This window comes from Pelobates fuscus, chromosome 1 (genome assembly GCF_036172605.1).
Source record: "Pelobates fuscus isolate aPelFus1 chromosome 1, aPelFus1.pri, whole genome shotgun sequence".
Classification (NCBI taxonomy): Eukaryota; Metazoa; Chordata; class Amphibia; order Anura; family Pelobatidae; genus Pelobates; species Pelobates fuscus.
In genome coordinates, this window is record NC_086317.1 from 350,068,042 (window position 1) to 350,085,524 (window position 17,483).

Genomic DNA, 17,483 nt, shown 5'->3' on the forward strand with positions numbered 1-17,483 from the left:
GACTGAGCTATTGCACTGCTAGCTGCAATCTCACCATCAAATACATTAACAGCAGAGATAAGTGATGGAACACAGCTCTGATAGAGTAATGTACATGAGAAAAGCGTAATAATGTTAGTGTTTCAAAACAGCATGTACATTTATCTAAACCACTATAGATACATTCTTGATCAATAATGATCCCTGACCCATATTTTTCTATTTTTCTATTTTTTTTAATGAAGATAGAATACCTCTTGAATTTTTGATATAGTTGAATTTAAAAAAAGCAGAAACTGGTGCTCCATTTCAAGTAATCTATAGTGGTGGTGATTTATGCATATATCCCCAAATTCAGCACCCAATGCTTACATTAGTTTTTGCCTTTTAAATTGTATAGACTATACATAGTTTGATAGTTACATAGCTGAAAAGAGATGTGCGTCCATCAAGTTCAGCCTTTCTCACATCTGTTTTTGCTGTTGATCCAAACGAAGACAACAAAAACAGTTTTAAGCACTTTCAATTTTGCAATAAACTAGAAAATCATTACCCTACTAATTAAAAAGTATATCCCTGGTTATTATGTTTCTGCAAGTATTTATCAAACTGCTGTTTAAACATCTATATAGACTATAACAATCAACTTATTAAGGCAGATAATTCCACATATGTATTGTTGTTACTGTAAATAACCTTTTACTTTGTGTTAGGCTAAATCTCCTTTCTTCCAATCTAAATGCATGACCTAATGTTCTATGTATAGTCCTGTTTATAAATAGAAGTCTTGTAAATACACTCAGCACATTTTAGGTATTTTTCAAATCGCAACTTATATCTGGACTTGTGATAAACTGAACTGTGAACCTTACTGCCTGCTTTTTGTGTAATGTAAATATCCCATGTAATGATGATTATTGGGTGATTGTCAATTTGAATTTTGCTAATGTGATCTGCTCCTCTAAATTATTTATATCAAGATCCATATTTCTTTACAGATCTTCTGCCATATAGTACTATTACAATCTATTTTAAACACATTTGTAATGGAAAATCAATCACTTCTCAAGCTTATTTTAAATATGGCTTTTTAAGCAGCCTGGTTTGTTATTGTTTTTCTTATTTAGAGCACATATTGGTAAATGCTTTCACAAGGGATTGCACATTGTTCACAGTCTTTATAATACAGGCTTCACATAGTGCAAAAAAATTATTGCATGATACACTAGTGGCAAATAGTATTTACAATGCTTGAAAAGCTTCTTATTTTGTGCTATTTATGCTTTTGCATGATGTGTGCTACAACTACCAATACGTCATAACAAAAAAAAACCTCTTTAATATAATCAGTAAATTCCCCCAAATTCTCTACAGTAGCACTTGAAAATCATATTGTTTTTAAAATGCACAATCTATTGAGAAAATCTATAAGTCACTAGCTAAACCATAAGAAACATAGAAACATAGAATGTGACGGCAGATAAGAACCATTCGGCCCATCTAGTTTGCCCAATTTTCTAAATATTTTCATTAGTCCCTGGCCTTATCTTAGTTAGGATAGCCGTATGCCTATCCCACGCATGCTTACACTCACTTACTGTAATGACAGGAATGAATAAGTAGATAACTCCCTAATTCCCACGGTATTAGGGAGCTATCTACTAATAGGCTGAAAGACCTAAATTGGTCTTTCAGCCAAATTTACTAATACTAAGTAAAGATTACTTAGTATTAGTAAATTATGCCCCTACTCGCTATACCGCAAGTAGGGGCATGTCCAAAGAACTTTCCCACACTGTGTGAAATGACACAGAGCACTCTGCTTGGTGGATTTCAAACCAACCAATCCAAGTTCTGTGACAGGTAAATGTAGAGACTTGCCTGTCACTCTTCATTTACCTGTCAGAGCACTCTGATTGGATGGCTTAAACCCACCAATCAGAGTGCTCTTTATAAGCCTTGCCCCGCCCTGCAGAGCTCAGTCTGCGCGGAGCCCTCCATGGGTGAAGATGGATTAATTTTTTTTAGGTCCCCCCTTATTAGTATTTAGGGCCCCCACCCACTGCTCAGGGGTGGGGCCCGGGGGGAGGACAATAGGTCCCCCCAATCATTTTACTTTAAGGCCCCCACCCGCCCCCATCTTCCCCCATTTAATCTCTTTGAGATATATATATATATATATATATATATATATATATATATATATATATATATATATATATATATATATATATATATATATATACTCAATCTCTTTCATTGTTATTTTCCTTACACTCTATGATTTATTTTTTTTCAACATTTTTACCTGACTCTTGTCTTTACTATCATCTTTCTCTATACTTTTCTTTTCCCCTATCTCCTGTTACCCGGGTTTGCGGCAGGCATTTTGCCACCCCGATTTTCCAGGGCTTTCAAGGGGCCGCGGAGAACGCCTCCGACGGCCCATTCTATTGCACAGCGGCCATCTTGGATCTTGCATGCTACCGCGAGATCCAGATGGCCATTGCAGACCTTGTGCTCCTGCGCGAGATCACGGCGACCAGTTTTGGGAGCCCGCAAACCGCGCACATACTGACCTTGTGGGGGCCATCTTGGAATTTTCTGTGCGAGATCACTGCACTATAAAGATTATTTTTGGCAAGCCTGCGGTTTAAAGTTTAAAGCTCCCTCAAGATGTCAAGCCTAGTTCCTGTTCCTCTCAGATTTGAACTCTTCTGAGATCTTATTTTAGTCCTTTTACTTGTTTCCTGTTCATTTCGGAGCCAGAAAGAGGAAGTGACCTCAGTGGGAGGGAGTTTTGTAACCTGTTACTTTTTTCTGATTGGTCATCCTGTTACTATGTTAAATGTGCTGCTGTGGAGCTTAAGTAAAGAAAGACTTAAGCAAAATATTTGCCTCCTGTCATTAATAAAATTAAGATTTTAGGTACACTAAAGGTAGCATAATACACAATTATAGCAAATGCTGGGTTGCCTAGGACCCTTTTAGGAAACCAGCATACAATTTAATAAATCCTGCGTTATCTGAAATACTTGTGTGTTGGAAGTTGCAGAATAATTAGGAAAGATGTCTTATCAGAGCCCTCAATGCCTTATTAGATAATGTAATTACACAACACATAGATCAATGACATTGTAAATGTTAGTTCATTTCATTTTCAGTTTATTTTTGCATTAAAAAGCATTAGGATATGAACCAACTCCACATTAAAATTTGAACTTTGTATTGGAATTGTTGATAAAGAAAGCCTTGGCAGTAAATCACTGATGTTAATTGTAGTTATTGAAAAAAAAATTTAGTATTAGTTGTTGTAGAAATAGCAATAATATAATTACTTTATTCAATATATAATACCAATTGCACCTTTTTTTTTCTTTTTTTTTTTTATGACCGTGCTTATTATCCATTGCCAACTATAGTTATGACACTCACTTTGTTGGATGTTCATGGGAATTGTAGTTTGCCAAAACAGGGGAGATACAGTTGCCCACACCTTGCTTTTATTACACTTTTTTTTTTTTCCCGCTTCAATTGGGGGTACAGAAGATAAGAGGGGAGGGGGGCGGTCAGCATTACATCTCAATTACATATTTCTGTTGCATTTTATAAGTTACCTGCCAAGCAAGCATTTCTTTATATTAACATCTAGTACCGTTGTAACCTGCCATGTCGACCTCGGCATCATGGGATACAGAATAAAAAAGTGGGGTTGGGGGACATTTGTAATTCACATTTTCATCATTGACCCATGGGTACCAATACAATTGTACATCAAGTTGTATACTTTCACTGAGTCTGGTTCTTAGCTATACAGCCACAATGACTCAATACTAAGTACCCGGAGTGTATGAGTTAGGGGGGTAAGGGACAACATACAAGTAACCGTAACTTATTTGATAACTTGACCTCTGCTCTGTGTGGTTCATTCTGTCTAGTACTCTTACATGTTTTATACTCTTTGTAGCCTTAACCACTTTACTTTGGATTTGTAACGGAAATATACCCCAACACGCAGGATTCAGCTAAACAGAAGACAACACAGAGGGGAGATACGTCTACCGGACCTTAGAGTGGCCGGACTCGACGTATATAGGAGAAGTACAGAGTCAGGAGCGATCCGAGGTCAAGGGCACAAAGAAACAGCGTAACTAGGACTAGCCGGGGTCTGGTACACCGTAAACAGCAAGCCGGCAAACAGAACAGATAAGGATAAAGAGATAACATAGTCAGAAAACAAAGCCAAGGTCAAGTACGAAGGAACACAACTGAATACAACAAGCGCTAAAGGGAACTGAAACAGAAACTGTGGCAAACCTAGCAACTTCTGGACTATAATGTAGAAAGGTTGTCTGTAGGCTGTATTTTGCTGTGTGTATACTGTACTATGGTGGTTCGCATGCTGGCAGCCGTAGGTTACCAGCATGCAAGTACTTCGTTCGATGAACAGCGGCTATCCGGGCTGTTCGTGGAACGAATGCGGGCTCCCCTGATAGAACACACACTTAGAGGCGTGTGGCGCTTGTTAACCGATTGCAACAATGTTGCAATCGGTAATTAGAGGCTCTCCTAGGTGGCCGTCGTTCGGCTACCGACCATGCGGCGGTCGGCCATCTTGGATCGTCTATTCTTCAGCGGTGTTTGGTCGTCGAGCGCCTGGAACCGAAATCAGCTACTCGATGACACGAACACCGCTGGACTTCCAGACCGTTCGGGAGCCCGGTGTTCGGTAGGATCGTTCCCCTAAGTGCAATCGGCAGATTGAAGGGAACTTCCATATATAACTGTATTTGTTGCGGCGTTCGGTCAGTTCAGCTGGGAACTGAGTGGTATTCTCTCAACAGATGCGCGCAGCCCCCAGCTATCTACCGAACGTTCGGTAAACTCTGTATACCGAATAAAACTCAGAAACGGTATTTTAAAGTAAATTGTCAGTTTTGCTGCACGAGGAGATAATTCACTTAATCGTCCATTTTAGTGGGAGTATCCTTCTCGTGCAGCAAGGCCTGTTGGGAGAATTATGTTGCATGATGGGATAGATCCCCTGAAACCTCTGTAAGGAGATCCCTTGCATGGGGAACTGTATAAATATGCAAGCTTGTGAATAAAGCGAGTTAGTTGACTCCCAAACTGTGTTTCGTCCGGTTATTGGGAGGATTGGGATATTGCCTTACTTTTCAGCGCGGACTGTGGATTTACCTGTGATACCAGCGGAGATCGTGGATTCTAATACTACCCTCCGCTACAGAAACCATGATAGGGCAAGGAACCAAGGGAAAAAGGAAAGTATAAATAGCTAAACAACTATTTTGATTGGTCCCTGTCATCTCCACGCCCCCAAAAGGTAAGTGTATGAGGAGTGTGGCATGACAGGGATCAATGGGAGGCCTTTTCCAATTTAGGCTCCCACTGCCCTCTTAGAGTCAGGCGGGACACGTGACCGTTTCTCGCGGTCACTGCCCGCCTTCCTGTTCCTGCCTTCGGATGAGCCGCGCGCGGCTCGTGCAGCAGCAGGACCGCTCGCGGCTCGAACAGAGGACCCCGGCCGGCCCCTGGAAAGGGTAAGTACCGCTACAGGATTGAAGAGTAGGGGTTGATGTTGGTGTTGTGGGGTTCCAACTCCTTCCACATTTTGCCACCATGGTGACTGTGTTTCTAATAGCCTTATTCGGCCCTGAGGACTCCCGTTACCCAGTAAGTTCCTGTGTCTTTGGGGGAGCATTTGCTTGTCTTTTCTCACTTGGTTGTGTGTCTATGTATTTTTCCCACTTTTATTACTCTTAATGTTAGCTAGAGACATCAGTACCAGTATATAATCACTTGATTATATACAAGCTATTTCTGATCTAGCTTGTAATCAAATGATTACAGACAAGTATTTATGCCTTTTTAAGGAAGCAATTCAGTACCTACCAAGAATGAACATTCTTTTAAATATATTGTGAGGGTTTTTTTTGTATCATTAATGCATTCATTTTAATTATTCTAACTCTTTTGTCAAGTCCACAAAAACCCCTTAGTTAAAGAATAAACATGTGAAAATCACCATTTGATCTTTTTGACTCCAGAACAAGTTTCTGCAAAGTCACTTTACTGACTTTTATTTCCTTTTAAATAAGCATTTTCAACTCTAAAATATCAATTTCTGCAATGTAAGTTTGTAAAAGGAGAGAGAAATCAAAGCAGATGGTCAAAATGTTGAAAAGTCCAAATGGTCAAAACAAAGACATTAATAAATCTATGTTTAGCTGGAATTGGTGGAAACATCTCACAGTTCAATCGTTGCTGATGGAGTTTTTCAGGCAAATTTTTTTAAATTTGATTTTCTTTAGGAAATACATTTAAATTTGTTTAAACTCATAGAATGTGACAGCTTACTTAAATTCTAGATACATGGGACTTTCATTGGAATGCGTGCCCCACGATGTGGGAAAGATTTATCTAAGTATCAACATCATTTTTCTGTCTAAATTTTGACTAATATCTGAAATCGTTTTTTTTTATGCCCTATAATTTTTTAGTATTTTATTTTTTTCACTGATGTAACAGATTTATTAATTTTCCCACCATGTTTCCAACAGAAAGCTTACAGAATTATAAATTTGGCAGTTTTCTAAAATGAAAATATTGAGGGAATTTAATTGTTACTTTTCAGAACAGTTTGATAAATATCGTCCATGTTTTTATTATTAGATTGCAATGCTTTGCTCACAAATAAATAACCTAATTTACATAGAATATAAATATTAATATTTTGTTTTTGCACTGGTAGTTTATCAGATGAAAATACAAGTCTTTATTCTAGATATCTTTCTTGCACAATGTATACTGCTAATCATAAGCAGAGCAAAAATAGGAATACTACAGAAAACTTGTATCTTTTAATAACAATATCCATTTTGCCATAGCAATTTTACTGTTTTGTCACTTGAAAATAAAACAAAGCCATTATTTATTACATATTACAGAGCAATCATAATTTCTCATCTCTAAAGCAATCAATTTTTATTTTCTGGTAGTCATGGTTAAATGTTTTATCACAGACCTTCACAGCTTCCTTAATCTGATCAATACTTGTAAATATATTAACTCTGAGTGAAGGTAATTATTCCAAAATATATGATATAATGATTTTTTGATATATATATATATATATATATATATATTTTTTTTTTTTTTAGGAGAAGTAATATTTATATATTAAGTCACAACATTAATGAGACTTTATTTTGTTTTGATTGCAATAGTTTGATTTATAAAGGGTTAATGTATTGTTACTTTGTCATATTTTCACATTTTAATTTTTCTGCAGGGACTGTAATATAATATGGTAAATAATCCAAGTGAGAACAGTGTCAACAGCAGGTCACTACGCTCAATTAATGAAATTACATTACAGTGCTATGAAACTGTGGATGTTGTAGCCAGGGCCGGCCTGAGACATTTGGGCGCCCTGTGCAAAAAATCTTCACAGCGCCCCCCCCCCCCCCACTCCTTACCCCTTCCCACACACCCTGACACACACAGGCAGGCAGGCAGACAGCCATACACACACACACACACACACACACACACACACAAACACACTCAGGCAGTCATACACAGACAGCCACACACAAACACACACACAGACATAGAATGTGACGGCAGATAAGAACCATTCGGCCCATCTAGACTGCCCAGACAGTCACACATAGGCAGTCACACACACACACACACACACACACAGGCAGACAGCCACACACAAACACACAGGCAGACAGCCAAACACACAGAGGCAAACAGCCACACAGACAAACAGTCAAACACACACTGTCAGACAGTCACACACACACACTGTCAGTCACACACACACACTGGCAGACAGTCACACACACACACACTGGCAGACAGTCACACACACACACACTGGCAGACAGTCACACACACACACACTGGCAGACAGTCACACACACACACACACACTGACAGACAGTCACACACACACACACACACACACTGACAGACAGTCACACACACACACACACACTGGCAGACAGTCACACACACACACACACACTGGCAGACAGTCACACACACACACACACTGGCTGACAGTCACACACACACACACACTGGCAGACAGTCACACACACACACACACTGGCAGACAGTCACACACACACACGCGCGCAGACAGTCACACACACACACACACACACACGCGCAGACAGTCACACACACACACTGGCAGACAGTCACACACACACACACACTGGCAGACAGTCACACACACACACACACTGGCAGACAGTCACACACACACAGGCAGACAGTCACACACACACACACACACACACAGGCAGGCAGACAGTCACACACACACACACACTGGCAGACAGTCACACACACACACACACACACTGGCAGACAGTCACACACACACACACACACAGGCAGACAGTCAGTCACACACACACACACACACAGGCAGGCAGACAGTCACACACACACACACACAGGCAGGCAGTCACACACACACACACACTGGCAGACAGTCACACACACACACACACACACTGGCAGACAGTCACACACACACACACACACACTGGCAGACAGTCACACACACACACACACACACACACACACAGGCAGACAGTCACACACACACACACGCGCAGACAGTCACACACACACACACACGCGCAGACAGTCACACACACACACACACGCGCAGACAGTCACACACACACACACGCGCAGACAGTCACACACACACACATGCGCAGACAGTCACACACACACATGCGCAGACAGTCACACACACACATGCGCAGACAGTCACACACACACACGCGCAGACAGTCACACACACACACGCGCAGACAGTCACACACACACACACACAGGCAGACAGTCACACACACACACACACACTGGCAGACAGTCACACACACACACACACACTGGCAGACAGTCACACACACACACACACTGGCAGACAGTCACACACACGCGCGCGCAGACAGTCACACACACACGCGCGCGCAGACAGTCGCGCGCGCGCATAGGCAGACACAGACTAACAGACACACACTAACAGACTAACAGACACAGACACAGACACAGACTAACAGACACACACTAACAGACTAACAGACACACACTAACAGACTAACAGACACACAGACACACACTAACACACTAACAGACACAGACACACACTAACAGACTAACAGACACACACTAACAGACACACACACACAGACACACACACTCACCCACATTAACACATTTTTTTTAATTTATTGGCAGACAGTCACACACACACACACACACACACACACACACTGGCAGACAGTCACACACACACACACACTGGCAGACAGTCACACACACACACACACACACACTGGCAGACAGTCACACACACACACACACACACACACTGGCAGACAGTCACACACACACACACACACACACACACACACACACACACACACACACTGGCAGACAGTCACACACACACACACACACACACTGGCAGACAGTCACACACACACACACACACACTGGCAGACAGTCACACACACACACACACTGGCAGACAGTCACACACACACACACACACACTGGCAGACAGTCACACACACACACACACACAGGCAGACAGTCACACACACACACACGCGCAGACAGTCACACACACACACACACGCGCAGACAGTCACACACACACACACGCGCAGACAGTCACACACACACACACGCGCAGACAGTCACACACACACACGCGCAGACAGTCACACACACACACGCGCAGACAGTCACACACACACACACACACTGGCAGACAGTCACACACACACACACACTGGCAGACAGTCACACACACGCGCGCGCAGACAGTCACACACACACACACGCGCGCGCAGACAGTCACACACACACACACACGCGCGCGCAGACAGTCACACACACACACACGCGCGCGCAGACAGTCGCGTGCGCGCATAGGCAGACACACACTAACAGACACACACTAACAGACACAGACTAACAGACGCACACTAACAGACTAACAGACACAGACTAACAGACACACACTAACAGACTAACAGACACACACTATTAGACTAACAGACACAGACACACACTAACAGACTAACAGACACACACTAACAGACACACACACAGACACACACACTCACCCACATTAACACATTTTTTTTAATTTATTGGCAGACAGTCAGACACACACACACACACACACACACTGGCAGACAGTCACACACACACACACACTGGCAGACAGTCACACACACACACACACACTGGCAGACAGTCACACACACACACACTGGCAGACACACACACACACACACACACACTGGCAGACAGTCACACACACACACACACACTGGCAGACTGTCACACACACACACACACACACACACACACTGGCAGACTGTCACACACACACACACACACACACACACACACACTGGCAGACAGTCACACACACACACACACACACTGGCAGACAGTCACACACACACACACACACACTGGCAGACAGTCACACACACACACACACTGGCAGACAGTCACACACACACACACACTGGCAGACAGTCACACACACACACACACACACACACTGGCAGACAGTCACACACACACACACACACACACACTGGCAGACAGTCACACACACACACACACACTGGCAGACAGTCACACACACACACGCGCGCAGACAGTCGCGCGCGCGCGCATAGGCAGACACACACTAACAGACTAACAGACACACACTAACAGACTAACAGACACACACACAGACACACACTAACAGACTAACAGACACACACTAACAGACTAACAGACACACACAAACAGACTAACTGACACACACACTAACAGACACACACACTAACAGACACACACAGACACAGACTAACAGACACACACTAACAGACTAACAGACACACACAGACACACACTAACAGACTAACAGACACAGACACACACTAACAGACTAACAGACACAGACACACACTAACAGACACACACACACTCACCCACATTAACACATTTTTTTTAATTTATTTAGACCCCCCCCCAGCCTCCTTACCTTTGGGAATGCTGGGGGGGGGGTCTCTTCCTCCCTGGTTGTCCAGTGGCTGCTGGGCGGCGCGGGCGGCCGGCGAGGGAGCACTTCCTCTGAGCTGTTTGCCGTCATATTCCGGCTCCGCCTCCCAGCCTCACTGTGTGGCGCTTGAGGGAGCTGAGCAGACAGCTCAGAGGAAGTGCTCCCTCGCCGGCCGCCCGCCCGCCAGCGCCGCCCGACCGCCCAGCAGCAGCCCGGCATGTCTGTTAGCCGCAAGGCTAACAAGACATTTGCCTTGGGCATTTGGGGCGGCTTTTTTTGCCGCCCCCTGGAAAATGCCGCCCAAGGCAAATGTCTTGTTAGCATTGCGGCTAACAGACATGCCGTGTGAGCTATGCGGCCTCAGGGCGCCCCCTGCACCATGGCGCCCTGTGCGGCCGCACAGCTCGCACACCCCTAAGGCCGGCCCTGGTTGTAGCTGTTTTTAATGTGGCACATTTGCAATAGTGTATGTTCCACTATGTTAATGAAGCACCATTTCTGTATTGCTCAAACAACACTCTACATAAGAATGTGCTGTTTTGACAACATTTTATTCAATAAGCAAATCACATGCACTTAGGCTAATGCAATTACATATATAATTATATCTATATCTCCAGAGACTTTGCACTACAACTTATTGCATATATATTACCCTGTGCTCCAGCAACACTTTCCATACACTGTAACAAAGTATCAGCACTCAGGGATTTTCCACTGATTCTTATCTATTCTGTATTAGAATCCATAGGTAAACGTGTGACGGCCCGCCTGGCACCTTCCGCCAACTGATGCTCCTAGTGCTCCCGGGGACTACAAGTACTCCACCAGACACCATCAGCACTGGAGTCCCCACATCCAGCGTTACAGCTTGGCTGGGAACTTGTATTCCAAGACCAGGATCCAGCTTCCAGTGGGTTAACCTCTCCTACTCCAGAGAGCGTAGCAGAAACCGCTCTTAAAAGACGTAGTGATTATAATCCCAGGGTAGTATAGAGATATAGCAATCCCCAAGGTAGATACAGCTGTTTCCCCCACACATGAGATTAAAATCTATGTTGAGGCTAAGCAGGAACTCTATTTTAATGGTGCCTCTCTGGCTTTTGATGCAAGTCCCCAAGCAAGGTGTATGCCCACATGGACCTTGTTTGGGACAGGAACACAAAGCTTACAAACCAATCAGAACAGTAATTAAATGTACAACACTCCCATACTAAACATACAATCCATCCCCTCTGCCTGTGAGATAATTGAGTCAGATACTGTATTAACCCAATTATCTCCAGACAGAAAAAACACATATTTTACAAAACCTCCAAAGTACCCCAAAACCACATAAAATCCCCACAATTATTACATCCCCTGATAGCCCTAATCTGGGTGACGAAAATATCCAAAAATCACCTAGAGCAGTTCAGGGGTTCAGAAATTCTATGGAAGTCCCATTTTGACCGACCGCACACATGGTTTCATGCCCAAAACAGTTCCAGAGAATCAGGCTGTCTGGAAGGTCTACTTCGAGGATTTGAAATAACGTTCGTCTGTGTATGTTTCTTGTTCTGGGGCATCTTCGTACCGAACGCCGTCGACTCCTGTTCGAATAGCCGAACCTCCATGGAAGGTACATATTTTTTTAGCGGTGTTCGTGCCGTTGAGTGTCCGATTTGAGTTCCTTGCACTCGACGACCAAACACCGCTGGATGCGTTCGACTAAACAAGATGGCCACCGCCACATGTTCAAATGTCAAATGGCGCCCACTTCAACTCACTTCAACTGTTCAGGAGTTCGAAGTGCCACTTCGAAAGTTCGAATTTGTACCAGTTAGAAGTCTAAGAGGCACAACCAGAGTCTTTAACCCAAAGTTCACCACAGGGACCATAGTCACAGGGCAGGAGGCTGGCAAAAAGGCCCCTCCAAAACCAGTGGCAAGGTCACTTTCACCACATATCTCCCTCCCTAAGGGGAGCCTAACCACATACCTGATCTTCTGTCGGTCTGTGAGTTAGTCGAGTAGCCCAATCATAAGTAAATACTGGACCTGGTGACTTCTGTAGCCCATCTGTGTCCGAGGGTTCCCAGCAGTCACGGGGGCATCTGGTACTCCTGGTCTCCCTTGTCCTCTCAGGCAAGTAGTTGCAGGTACTTGGTGGGCAAAGCCAACGGCGTTCTGCCCTGTAGCCAGCGTTACAGCTAGGTAAGTCAGGGGGTCATCTGGTCTTGGACTGAGGACAAGGGGAGGGCAGAGACCAACGGCTCTCTGCCCAGGTGCCAGCTCTTCTGGGGTCAGTGGATACTACTCCCCGGACGTGGTTGGGAATCTGCTGTGGAGAGGAGGGATCACCTACCTCCTCCTCCTGGTATTCCTGCGGGGTTGGTTGTGGATCTGGACCAGCCGTCCAGCATCCCTGTAGGATTACTACAGAGACCATGGTCCCATCTGCACCATTGGGGTCAGGGGTTCTGTCCCCCTGTAACTGGGAGAGGGACCAGCTGTCTCCTCTTCTGGTATAACCAGCTGCCACTGGGGAGAGAGACCAGTTGTCTCATCTCCCTGTAAGGTAAGCTGCTGCTGGTGAGTAGGACCGACTGTCCCTACCCCCAGTAACTCGGGCTGTAGTTGGGGATCTGGGCTGGCTGCCCAACATCCCTGTAGGGCAGGTGAAGAGACCTTGGTCCCATCTCTACCTGCCAATTGAGTCTATAGGGTCCCCTATTTCTGCAGCTGGTAATGAAACAGGGGATACTGTGGCCAAGTCTCTGGAGGACAGGTACTGCTGCTGAGGTGCTAGACCAATTATCTCTGTTCCTGGTAGTGTACTTGGTCGCTGTGCTAAGCTGAACAGATGTTGGTAGCTCTGCTCCAGCTCCCACTCCATGGTGACCAGACGAATCAGGTCTGGCCCTTGGTCGTCCGCTCTGGGGAGATCCAGCAGGACTTCCCTGATGTCGTGGATGTCCCAGAGCCGACATTCAGCCGGATATCCAAAGTCACTGCCCTCCTCAAAGGCCTCCCACAGTAAGCCCAGGCCATTATAGTCCTCACCTTCCGGCATATTGTCGTCAGCCATCCAGTGGTTGCACCGGTTAGCATACGACTTTAGTGCCCAGTAAGCCTCGTCCAGCCACAACTCCTTCCAAATCAAGCCAAGCCAACGTTGGGTAGACCAAAAAAGATTTCAGCCACCACTACCAGAATAATTGTTCTGGATACAAAGAAAGACCCACAGGTAATCCTAGGAGAAAGACAGGCTGCTGTGGAAAAAGGTGTGGTTGTTTCAAGGAACACAATACGTGAACAAACATTTGATGCATGGTCGAGTTGCCAGAAAGAAGCAATTTTTTTACTGCACCAATGCCACAAAAAATCCTGGTTACAAAATGCCCGACTAAGTGGCTACTAAAAAAGACTGGACACACCCCATTTGCAATACCTTGGGTTGTCTACTATTGAAAATGGTATGCCATCATGGGGGTAATTTTCATTTCTGGGCTACCATACGGTTTCAAAGGCAACGTTGCCAATCTGACAAATTTCAATGTGAATAAAACTGAAATGCAAGCTTTATATTTGACTCTGCAACTTTTGAAAAAAAATACATAAAACCTGTACATGGGGGGCACTGAGACTTTGCTAAACACAATTAGTGTTTAAAAACAGAAAAATGTATCACAACAAATATATTGTCAGTGTAAGTGACACTTGTGTGTGAAAAATGCAAATGTCACTTACAGGGTTAAATACAGTGCTAACATTAAATTCCCTGGACTTTTGGCCTGGGTTGTCATGCAGGTCCCGCAAATTGTAATTAATAAAATGACATAGTTATATAAAATGATTACAAAAATATATACGTAGAATAATATATATATATATATATATATATATATATGTGTGTGTGTGTAAAACAAAGAGAAAAATCAGCACTCCCAGGTAGCTTTCTTAGGAACTTATTTTACTAAAGTGTAACAACATTCAGGAACTGTCATCTTTCTGCTGCTTTTGACACTGTTGATCATCAACAGCTTCTTAGCATTCTCTGTAATTTTGGTCTACGGGATACTGCTCTCTCCTGGTGCTCCTCCTACTCTTTCAGTGTTTTCTTTCTCTGATTCTGCCTCTTCCCCCCCCGCCCCCCAAACACACTCTGTCGGCGTCCCCAACTGTTCTTTATCTACACTGCCTCCCTTGGTAAACTCATCAGCTTCTTTGGCTTCCGTTATAATTTCTATGTGGATGACAAGTAAATCTACCTGTCCTCTCCTGCTCTCGCTCTGCTCATCTTGACTCATGTCTCTGACTGCCTCTCTTCGATTTCCAAATGGATGGCTGTTCACTTCCATAAACTCTACCTGCCCAAAACAGAACTTCTGGTCTTTCATCCCTCAAGTGTTACTACTCCCGTGTCGGTCTCCCTCCACGTCAATGGCACTACCATCACCTCTACCTCTCAGGCTCGCTGCCTGGGTGTTTTTTGTTTTTACTCCAACATCTCATTTGCCCCTCATGTCCAATCGATCGCCAAATCCTGTTGCTTCCATCTCAAAACATATTGCGCATCCGCCCCTATTTAACCCCAGATGCGGCTAAGGTGCTGGTCCATGCTCTTGTTTTCTCTTGCCTGGACTACTGCAATACTCTTCTCAGTGGTCTTACGTGTTCCCAGATTGCATCGTTGCAATCTATAACGAATGCAGCGGTGAGGCTCATTTTCCTGTCCGCTCACACCTCCCACGCCTCCCAGCTCTGTCAGTCCCTGCATTGGCTTCCAGTTAGATAAAGGGATCAATTTAAAATTCTTGTGCTTGCTTACAAGTCCCTACATAATGCTGCTCCAACCTACATATCCTCCCTAATACACAAGTATGTCCCATCAACGCCCCTACGCTCTGCCAAAGATCTATGTATATCCACTGTCCGTACTCCCACCTCTAACGCTCGCCTCCAAGACTTTTCCAGGGCTGCACCTCTTCTGTGGAACTCCCTTCCCTTCTCTGTAAGAATTTCACCCAGTCTCCACTCATTCAAAAAAAAACACTGAAAGCTCACTTCTTCAAAAAAATATTTCAATTAAACTGTTAGCAGGTTTTTATCCCCCACCCGCTATGACTCCTCTCCTGCAACTGTCAAAAATTACCTACTAAGCCCTCAGTGAATACTTTTCTAACAACCTACTTCGTACCCCTACTTTTACCCTTTGTGTCATTATACCCCACTCCCTCTAGAATGTAAGCTCATTGACCAGGGGCCTCCACCTCTCTATTCCTGTATGTCTATTTGTCTGGTTACTATTACATGTCTGTTAGTCCACCCATAGTACAGCACTACAGAATCTGATGGCGCTATATAAATAATAATCAGGACAACCACAGTTAAGCACCGGGTCAAATAACTGTGTAGGAGTGCAAAGCTTTTGTTCATTTTTCATTATATATATATATATATATATATATATATATATATATATATATATATATATATATATATATATATATTTGTGGTCGGCTAATATCGTATAGTGAAATACCTTGTGATTGGAATTAAGTCGGTGTGGTGTGCCGGAACCGACATAGGGGGTGGGCCTCCCCAAATGAATTGTATAAGAGGGAGAGGTGGGTGGGGTGAACAGCGTGCGGCAAGGTAGGAAGGGGGGAGTAGCGTTTATATAGGAATGCTTAACTCCTCCCACAAATACAGGCCTTACGGCCTTAAACATATGTATGTGTGTGTGTGTGTATGTACCAAAAACGTATAGAAGTATAGGCTGCACTCTCGGTCTTTCAAATCAATCCAATGTGCTTTTATTCCATAGGAAAAAAAATAATCAACATTTCGGTCCACGCAAGGACCTTCCTCAGGATAAAGTGACTCAATAGGTCGAAACATTTACTATATTTTCTATGAAATAAAAGCACATTGAATGATTTGAAAGACCAAGAGTGCAGCCTATACTTATATACGTTTTTGGTGTGTATCAATATCCCCAAAAGGACTGGCACTCGGCAAAATACAAGATTGCTTTAAAACAGAAGGACCATTATGGTCAGTCCAGTTCAGATTTTGAATACTAATATTCTTGACTTGATTTGTTATCCCCAAATCTCCTATAATTAAGTCTATTCTAAAATAGGCATGGTGTGAAACATGTATAGTCTCTTTCCTCTACATGACATATTCTCCATATGTCATATAGAGTATTTCTTTCTAATATCTCTCAAAAATGTTTTGCCTGTCTTAACACGTTTCTATCTATAGGCTTGCTTAAAGGAGTCTTTTTATCCAGCTGTGGGTCAAGAATGCAGTTGAAGTCTCCAAACCCTAATAAATTACCTTGTTTTATTTTCTTTATTTTATTAAAAAATAATTAAATA